We start from the raw sequence: 10,436 nt of genomic DNA, 5'->3' as shown, positions 1-10,436 counted from the left end.
TTCATTCTAACAGGTTTTTTGCTGGATTCTTTAGGATTATTTAGGATTTTGCTGGATTTTTAAGGATTATTTCTTTATAATCATGTCATCTGCAAATAGAGAATTTGACCTCTTTCTTTTTAATCCTGATACTTTTTATGTCTTATTCTTGCCTGATTGCTCTAGCTAGGACTTCCAGTACTATGCTGAATAGGAGTGGTGAGCATGGGCACTCTTGTCTTGCTCTTCATCTTAGAGGAAAAGCTTTCCACGTTTCACCTTTGACTATGATGTTAGCTATGAGCTTGTCATATATGTTGTTTATTATGTTGAGGCATGTTTCTTCTATACCAAATGTTTTATGAGTTTTTATCATGAATGGATGTTGAATTTTGTCAAATGTTTTTTCTGCATCTATTGAGATGATTGTATAATTTTTTTTCTTTCATTCTATTAATGTGATGGATCACATTGATTTGCATACTTTGAAACATTCTTACCTCCCAGGGATAAATCCCACTAGATCATGGTGAATAATTCTTTCAGTGTGCTGCTATATTTGGTTTGCTAGTATTTTGTTGAGAATTTTTGCAATCATATTCATCAGGAATATTGGTCTATAGTTTGCTTTTCTTGTAGTGTCCTTATCTGGCTTTGGAATCAGGGTGTGCTGGACTCATAAAGTGAACTGGGGAGTATTCCTTCCTCTTCAATTTTTTTGAAGAATAAGCAAAGGATTGGCATTAATTCTTTTTTAAATGTTTGGTTAAATTCACCAGTGAAACCATCGGTCCTGAGCTTTTCTTTGTTGGGAGATTTTTGATTACCTGTTTCAGTCTCCTTACGCGTAATTGGTCTGTTCAGATTTCCTATTCTTCCAGTCTTGGAACGTTATATGTTTCTATGATATCTTTTTCACGTTATGTCCCAAGAGCTGCAAATATAAGTTTTAAAAAGCATAAGAAATAGGAATTTAAAAGGAAATGAACATTTTAAAAGCACAATGTACTAGAAACTGTGCTGAGTATATTTCTATGGATCAACTAATGTAATCTTTACAGCTGTGCAAGATGTTTGCTTTTATCTCCATTTTATAGATAGAAAATTTAATTTCATAGGAGGCAAATAATTACCCAAGATTACATGGTTTAAAAGTGCCAAACCTGTCATTTGAACTACTTGGGTTTTAGAGCAAAGAGGTTTGAATCTGTATTTACATTTTTTTTTAACAGAATAGAACTTCTACAAGTAACCATGTGTGTTTGTTTTTGAATATGTATTTCTATGTACATATATTACTTAAGGACAATTTAAAGAGTAGGGTCAGACATCACAACCATTTTATTTAAAAATTTTTTTATTTATTTTGAATGAGGTAAAGATTTATAATACTATAGTAGTTTTAGGTATACAGCATAGTGATTCAAAGTTTTTATAGATTATACTCCAGTTAAAGTTAGTATAAAATATTGACTCTATTCCCTGGGCTGTGCAATATATCCTTGTAGCTTATTTATTTTATTTTTTAAATTTATTTTTTATTGAAATATAGTTGATTTACAATGTTGTGTTAGTTTCAGGTGTATAGCAAAGTGATTCAGTTTTGTATATTTATAAGTATATATATTCCTTTTCAAATTCTTTTCCCATACGGGTTATTACAAAATATTGAGTATAGTTCCCTGTGCTATACAGTAGGTCCTTGTTTATCTATTTTATATATAGTACTGTGTATATGTTAATCCCAAATTCCTAATTTATCCCTCACCTCCCTTTCTCCTTTGGTAACCATAAGTTTGTTTTCTGTGTCTCTGAGTCTGTTTCTGTTTTGTAAATAAGTTCATTTGTATCATTTTTTTTAGATTCCACATGTAAGTGATATCATATAATATCTGTCTTTCTCTGTCTGACTTACTTCACTCAGTATGGTAATCTCTAGGTCCATCCATGTTGCTGCAAATGACACCGTTTCATTCTTTTTTATGGCTGAGTAATATTCCATTGTATATATATACACCACATCTTCTTTATCCATTCCTCTCTTGATGGACATTTAGGTTGCTTCCATATCTTGGCTATTGTAAATAGTGCTGCAATGAACATTGGGGTGCATGCATCTTTTTGAAGCATGGTTTTCTCCGGGTATATGCCCAGGAGTGGGATTGCAGGATCATATGGTAGCTCTATTTTTAGTTTTTTAGGGAACCTCCATTCTGTTCTCCATAGTGGCTATACCAATTTACATTCCCACCAACAGTGTAGGAGGGTTCCCTTTTCTCCACACCCTCTCCAACATTTATTCTTTGTAGACTGTTTGATGATGGCCTTTCTGACTGGTGTGAGGTGATACCTCATTGTAGTTTTGATTTGCCTTTCTCTAATAATTAGCGATGTTGAGCATCTTTTCATGTGCCTTTTGGCCATCTGTATGTCTTCTTTGGAGAAATGTTTATTAAGATCAGCCCATTTTTTGATTGGATTGCTTGTTTTTTGTGTTTTGTTTTTAATTGAGCTGCATGAGTTGTTTGTATATTTTGGAGATTAACCCCTTGTCGGTTGCATCATTTGCAAATATTTTCTCCCATTCTGTAGGTTGTTTTTTTGTTTTGTTTGTAGTTTCCTTTCCTGTGCAAAAGTGTTTAAGTTTAATTAGGTCCCATTTGTTTATTTTTGTTTTTATTGTATTTTCATTACTCTAAGAGGTGGATCCAAAAAGATATTGCTGCAATTTATGTCAAAGAGTGTCCTGCTTATGTTTTCCTCTAGGAGTTTTATAGTATGCGGTCTTACATTTATGTCTTTAATCCATTTTGAGCTTATTTTTTGTGTGTGGTGTTAGGGAGTGTTCTAATTTTATTCTTTTACATGTGGCTGTCCAATTGTCCCAGCACCACTTATTGAAGAGACTGTCTATTCTCCATTGTATATTCTTGCCTCCTTTGTCGATGATTAATTGACCATAGATGTGTGGGTTTATTTCTGGGCTTTCCATTGATCTATATTTCTGTTTTTGTGCCAGTACCATACTGTTTTGATTATAAAATATTGACTATATTCCTTGTGCTGTATAATATATCCTTGTAGCTTAGTTATTTTATAGATAGTAGTTTGTACCTCTTAATCCCCTACCCCTATCTTGCCCCTCCCCGCTTTCCTCTCCCTACTGGTAACCACTAGTTTGTTCACTATATTGGTGAATCTGTTTCTGTTTTGTTATATTCGTTCATTTGTTTTACTTTTTAGATTACACATATAAGTAATAAGATACAGTCTTTGTTTTTCTCTGTCTGACTTATTTCACTAAGTGTAATACCCTCCAGGTCCATCCATGTTGTTACAAATGACAAAATTTTATTCTTTTTCATGGCTGAGTATATTCCAGTGTGTGTGTGTGTGTGTGTGTGTATTTATATATAATATATATATATTATATATATCACATATTCTTCATCCATTCATCTGTTGATGCACACTTAGGTTGTATCCATATCTTGGCTATTGTATTGATAAATAATGCTGCTGTGAACACTGGGGTGCATGTATCTTTTTGAATTAATGTTTTTGTTTTCTTCAGATATATACCCAGGAGTGGAATTGCTAGATCATATGGTAGTTCTATTTTTAGTTTTCTGAGGAACCTCCATACTGTTTTCTATAGTGGATACACCAATTTATATTCCCACCAACAATGTACTAGTGTTCCCTTTTCTCCACAACCTTGCCAACAGCTGTTATTTGTGGTCTTTTTGATGATAGTTGTGAGGTGATATCTCATTGTGGTTTTGATTTGCGTTTCTCTGATGATTAGCGATGTTGAGCATATTTTCATGTGCCTGTTGGCCACCTGAACGTTTTCTTTGGAAAAATGTCTATTCAGGTCTTCTGCCCATTTTTAATCAGGTTTTTTTGATATTGAGTTGTATGAGCTGTTTATATGTTTTGAATATTAATCCCCTGCTAGTCATATAATTTGCTAATATTTTCTCCCACTCAGTAGGTTGTCTTTTCATTTTATCAATGGTTTCCTTTGCTGTGCAAAAGCTTTTAACTTTAAGTAGGTTCCATTTGTTTATTTTTGTTTTTGTTTCCTTTACCTTAGGGACAGATTAAAAAAATATTGCTATGATTTATGTCAAAGAGTATTCTGCCTATGTTCTCTTCTAAGAGTTTTATGTTTTCCAGTCTTACATTTATGTCCTTAATCCATTTTGAGTTTATTTTTGTATATAGTATGAGAAAATGTTCTAATTTCATTCTTTTACATGTAACTCTTCAGTTTTTCCAGTACCACTTATTGAAGAGACTGTCTTTTCCCTACTTTATATTATTGCCTCCTTTGTCACAGATGAGTTGACTCTAAGTGTGTGGGTTTATTTCTGGGCTCTCTATTCTGTTCCGTTGATCTATGTATCTGTTTTTGTGCCAGTACCATACTGTTTTGATTACTGTAGCTTTGTAGTATTGTCTGATGTCCACGAGCATGATACCTCCAGCCTTGTTCTTCTTTCGCAAGATTGCTTTGGCTATTTGGGGTCTTTTGTGTTTCCATACAAACTTTGGAATTATTTGTTCTAGTTTTGTGAAAAATGCCATTGGGGGGCTTCCCTGGTGGCGCAGTGGTTGAGAGTCTGCCTGCCAGTGCAGGCGACGCAGGCTTGAGCCCTGGTCTGGGAAGATCCCACATGCCGCGGGGCAACTGGGCCCGTGAGCCACAGCTACTGAGCCTGCGCGTCTGGAGCCTGTGCTCCGCAACAAGAGAGGCCGCGATAGTGAGAGGCCCATGCGCCACGATGAAGAGTGGCCCCCCGCTTGCCGCAACTAGAGAAAGCCCTTGCACAGAAACGAAGATCCAACACAGCTAAAAATAAATAAATAAATAAATAATTTTTTTAAAAAAAGGAATTCCTTAAAAAAAAATGCCATTAGTATTTTGATAGGGATTGCATTGAATCTGTAGATTTCCTTGAGTAATATGGTCATTTAAGCAATGTTAATTCTTCCAATCTATGAAAACAGTATATCTTTCCATCTGTTTGTCATTTTCAATTTCTCTCATCAGTGTCTTATAGTTTTCCGAGTACAGGTCTTTTACCTTCTTAGTTAGATTTATTCCTAGATATTTCATTCTTTTTGAGGTGATGGTAAATGGGATTTTTTTTAAATTTCTCTTTCTGATTGTTTGTTGTTAATGTATAGAAGTGCTACAGATTTCAGTATATTAATTTTGTATCCTGCAACTTTACCAAATTCACTGAGCTCTAGTAGTTTTTTTGGTGGTACCTTTAGGATTTTCTATGAATAGTATCATGTCATCTGTAAACAGTAACAGTTTTACTTCTTCCTTTCCAATTTGGTTTCCTTCTATTTCTTTTCCTTTTCTGATTATTATGGCATTATAACCATTATAGAGCATGAGAAACTTGACACAGAAGAAATACGTAACTCACTTAAGGATTAATTTTCTGGTGGTAGAACTGGAAAGGAAGGGATTTTTCATGGGGTTCTTCTGTAGTTTTAGAAGTCAAAGATTCCACAGTGGACATTATGCAAACTATGTAGCCATAAGCAGTCTTCCAGGGAGGATGACAAATTGTACCCTCTGAATTAAGTTTTTTAAAATTCAAGAAGCTATTTAATAAGTTGCAAATGTTTGTTTGGTGTCATATGAGAGATACCCCTTGAGGGATGTACAGATGGCATCACCTGCCTGAGAGCCCTAACAGCCATGCATAAGCCCTGGGCTGCATGGTTTGGGTAATTTACTCAAATGGAAAGGCTGACTTGTTCCTTTAGGAAAACAGACCATTCATTTAAAGGAAGTGAAAATCTTTTTTTTTCCCTAAGATGGGCAAAAAAAGTTGTGTAAATTCCATTCCACAGAAGGTGTCACCAGAAAAAAAAAAAGATAGTGTCAAAGGAAGTACTTCTAATGGAAGAATACTGGCCAATAAAATGTACCTGCCCATTTTCCTTAGACCCCTGACATATGACTCCAAGGAAGTCTCTTTTCAGGACCCTTGTTTGGTGCAGTGAGTTGAGTCTGGACAGGGCTCCAAAAAGATAGTTGCTGCAGGCTTCCGCTAGCAGCATTTACTGGCAAGGGGAAGTATTCCCCAAGGTCAGGGGCAGGGACATTGCTTACATGCAGATAATCAGAAGGCACAGGATGGACTCAAACATTTGTGGCTTTCTCACTCCCTTCAGTATTTCTCAATATGTAGAAAATCTCTTTCTAGAAACTACTAACACCTTTTATCTCAAACTGTCAACACTAATAGTGGTACCAACCCATTTTTTCTACCACAGGTATTGACTCATTTTCTTGGGACCAGAGATTCCATCACACATTTTTCAATCTGCTGCCCCTGCTCCCACACCACCCTTCCCAGCTGCAGAGCAAGGCATACCATGGGTGTCAATGAATGGTTAATGGGTTTAGTTCATTCCCAGTTCCATTTTTTTAATACTTACAGGTTGGGCTATAAAAGTCTCACAATTCCCTTGGCGATTGCACATTACTACTAGTAGTGAAAGCTCAGAAGTAATCATAATTACTCAGCCATAAAAAAGAATGAAATAATGCCATTTGCAGGAACATGGATGGACCTAGAGATTATCATACTAAGTGAAGTAAGTCAGACAGAGAAAGACAAATATTATATGATATCACTTATATGTGGAATCTAAAATATGACACAAATGAATCTATATACAAAACAGAAACAGACTTACAGACATAGAAAACAAACTTATGGTTACCAAAGGGGAGAGGGAAAGGGGAGTGATACATTAAGAGTACAGGACTAACAGATACAAACTACTATACATAAAATAGATAAGCAACAAGGATTTACTGTATAGCACAGGGTACTATATTCAATATCTTGTAATAACCTATAGTGGAAAATAACTCGAATATATATCTCTATGTATATTCAGTTATATATATATAACAAAGTGATTCCGTTATATGTATATATTTCTAAACTATAGTTATAAACTATATATATATAAAAAACTGAATCACTTTGCTGTACACTTGAAACTAACGTAATACTATAAATCAACTATACTTCAATTTTTTAAAAAAGAAGTAGTCATAGTGGAGATTAGCTGTACATTTCTGAACTGCAAAAGCCAGCCCAAGTTTGTGGTCAGGGCTTCTATTTCTGCTTCCTTGAAAAGTTGTTACAAGGGTCAGGTCAGTTCTTGTCTTAATCCTTTAAATCAATGTGTACCTGTCCACAGTGAAAAGGGTACATGAAGCAGACCGACCTTCTGGATCCAAATATGGTGGAAAGGAAAGGGCCTGGGTTCCCTTCTGCAGCATCAGGTACTGTCACCCCTCACCCTTCCAGACTCACTATCCTGTACCTTCCACTGCTAGAAACATAGTTGAGAATCAGAATGTACTATTTTTTTGTTCCCTTGTTTGTTTCTAAGACTCTGAAACACACAATACTTATGTAACAAAGTCTGTATAGCAGGATCTTATTTTGGGTATGATTTCTATGGCAATTTCTGCCCAGTCTTCTAGACTGGACAGCCCAGGTGAGATATGCACAGATCCCTCAGATTCACTGCACATTCCTGCTACAGTGCCACCCATGTTGGGGGTCCTTTAATGCAGACATAAGAAAGGAAAGTATCTTTATTTGAACATAACCACCTCACTATAGGCACACAAAATTTCTACTAAATAACTTGACACATTTCAACTAAAAAAAACTTCATGAATGGAGGTCCGGTTTTAATCTTTACTCCTTCTTCTGGAATAGTGGGTAAGGCTGTAGTTCTCTGCCCATGAGTAGCTAGGACAGAGCCACCATCTTATTTATGAGGTTTTCACACGTCTGTATATGCTCTTCATCGTTATGCAAGATATTTATGACCACAAAAAGCATCTCCTAGACCGTTTGTTGCTGCTCCTCACAGGGATATTTACATTGGTCTCTTCTTTCTCCGTCCTCATGTTATACTCATGATCACCTTCTTATGCTGCCCTGGGGATGGACTTCCAGGGTCTCGTTTATTCTTTGGTCATCCACTTAGTGACAGGCCTGGGGTCATGTCAGACCCCATCCTGTCCATTTTAATTCCAGGTGTAAGGCTCCACTGGTCACATCTTTCTCGAGGGCACTCTTGTCGTGCACTGGTGACTCCAGTTCTTTAGAAGGTCTGACTCTGGCAACTGACTCAGTCCTGTGCTCTCAGTCTTGGGAGGGTCTCTTCCCTAACCACAGTGTCCTGGATAAGGAAAAATTAGCTCTCTGGATGAGCAATGTTTCTTTACCAAACTCTAATCCATAGAATACTAGGTAATGGAGATCTAAATACATGTAACATAAAGCAAAAAATGATACCCTGTATGTCCATAAGGAGGGATTTGGGGGCCTTTACTCATTCATTGATTCACTCATTTACCACGTCCTTAGTGAAAGTTCTGGAGGACACCACTGATATCCTTCCCAGGTCCCCAGCTTTTCTGTGCCACACAGCTAGCTGCTCACAGCTTCGCCTTTCTTCTAACTTTTGACTGTGACTGCTGAAGTCGCCTTGTCCACTTAGAGAGTCTGGGAGTTGATGACCCACTGTGCCCTCGTGGCCTCTGCTGCTTAATGACTGACCTTACTGTGGAGGAAGCATTTGACATACCACCCTTCTTTCCTCCCAAAGGGACAAACTCTGAGGTGCAACTGATGCTCCAGAGCTCCCCTGGGACCCAGAGACCGGAACTTTCTCCTGGCATCACGCCATTGCTTGACTTCGTCCTCTTTTCTCTCTTGCCTCCATGATCCATTAGCAACTTCTCCCAGGAACACGTCCTTAATAAATCACATGCACTCATATGTTTTTTAATTTAAAAAATGTTTTTAAAATTTATTTTTAACTTTTAATTTTATATTGGAGTATAGTTGATTAACAATGTTGTGATAGTTTCAGGTGTACAGCAAAGTGATTCCGTTATACATACACATGTATCTATTCTTTTTCCAATTCTTTTCCCATTTAGGTCATTACATGATATTGAGCAGAGTTCCCTGTGCTATATAGTAGGTCCTTGTTGGTTATCCATTTTAAATATAGCAGTTTGTACATGTCAATCCCCAACTCCCTAACCATCCCTTTCTCCCACCCTTCCCACCTGGTAACCGTAAGTTCAGTTCTCTAAGTCTGTGAGTTTGTTTCTGTTTTGCAAATAAGTTCATTTGTATCATGTTTTTGAGATTCCCCATATAAGTAATATCATATGATATTTTTCTTTCTCTGTCTGACTTACTTCACTCAGTATGACAATCTCTAGGTCCATCCATGTTGCTGCCAATGGCATTATTTCATTCTTTTTAATGGCTGAGTAACATTCCATTGTATATGTGTACCACATCTTCTTTATCCATTCCTCTGTCCATGGACGTTTAAGTTGCTTCCATGTCTTGGCTATTGTAAACAGTGCTGCAATGAACATGGGGGTGCATGCACTCTTTTGGACCATGTTTTTCTCTGGATATATGCCCAGGAGTGGGATTGCTGTATCATATGACAGTTCTATTTTTAGTTTTTTAAAGAACCTCCATACTGTTCTCCATAGTGGCTGTACCAACTTACATTCCCACCAGCAGTGTAGGAGGGTCCCCTTCTCTCCACACCCTCTCCAGCATTTATTATTTATGGATTTTTTGATGATAGCCATTTTGACTGTTGTGAGATGATATTTCATTATAGTTCTGATTTGCATTTCTCTAATAATTAGCAATGTTGAACATCTTTTCATGTGCCTCTTGGCCATCTGTATGTCTTCTTTGGAGAAATGTCTATTTAGGTCCTCTCCCAATTTTTTGATTGGGTTGTTTGTTTTGATGATATTAAGGTGCATGAGCTGTTTGTAAATTTTGGAGACTAATCCCTTGTCGATCACATCATTTGCAAATATTTTCTCCCAATCTGTGAGTTGTCTTTTCATTTTGTTTATGGTTTCCTTTGCTGTGCAAAATCTTTTGAGTTTAATTATGTTCCACTTGTTTATTTTTGTTTTTATTTCCATTACTCTGGGAGACAGATCGAAAAATATCTTGCTGTGATTTATGTCAGAGAGTGTTCCGCTTATGTTTTCCTCTAAGAGTTTTATAGTGTCTGGTCTCACATTTAGGTCTTTAATCCATTTTGAGCTTATTTTTGTGTATGGTGTTAAAGAATGTTCTAATTTCATTTTTTTTACATGTAGGTGTCCAGCTTTCCCAGCACCATTTGTTGAAGAGACTGTCTATTCTCCCTTGTATAGTCTTGCCTCTGTTGTCTTAGATTAATTGACCATAGGTGTGTGGGTTTACTTCTGGGCTTTCTATCCTGTTTCATTGACCTATTTTTCTATTTTTGTGCCAGTACCATACTGTTTTGATGACTATAGCTTTGTAGTATAGTCTGAAGTCAGGGAGCCTGATTCCTCCAGCTCCATTTTA

The sequence above is a fragment of the Eschrichtius robustus genome, chromosome 10 (genome assembly GCF_028021215.1).
Source record: "Eschrichtius robustus isolate mEscRob2 chromosome 10, mEscRob2.pri, whole genome shotgun sequence".
Classification (NCBI taxonomy): domain Eukaryota; kingdom Metazoa; phylum Chordata; class Mammalia; order Artiodactyla; family Eschrichtiidae; genus Eschrichtius; species Eschrichtius robustus.
This window is presented reverse-complemented; position numbering follows the sequence as displayed.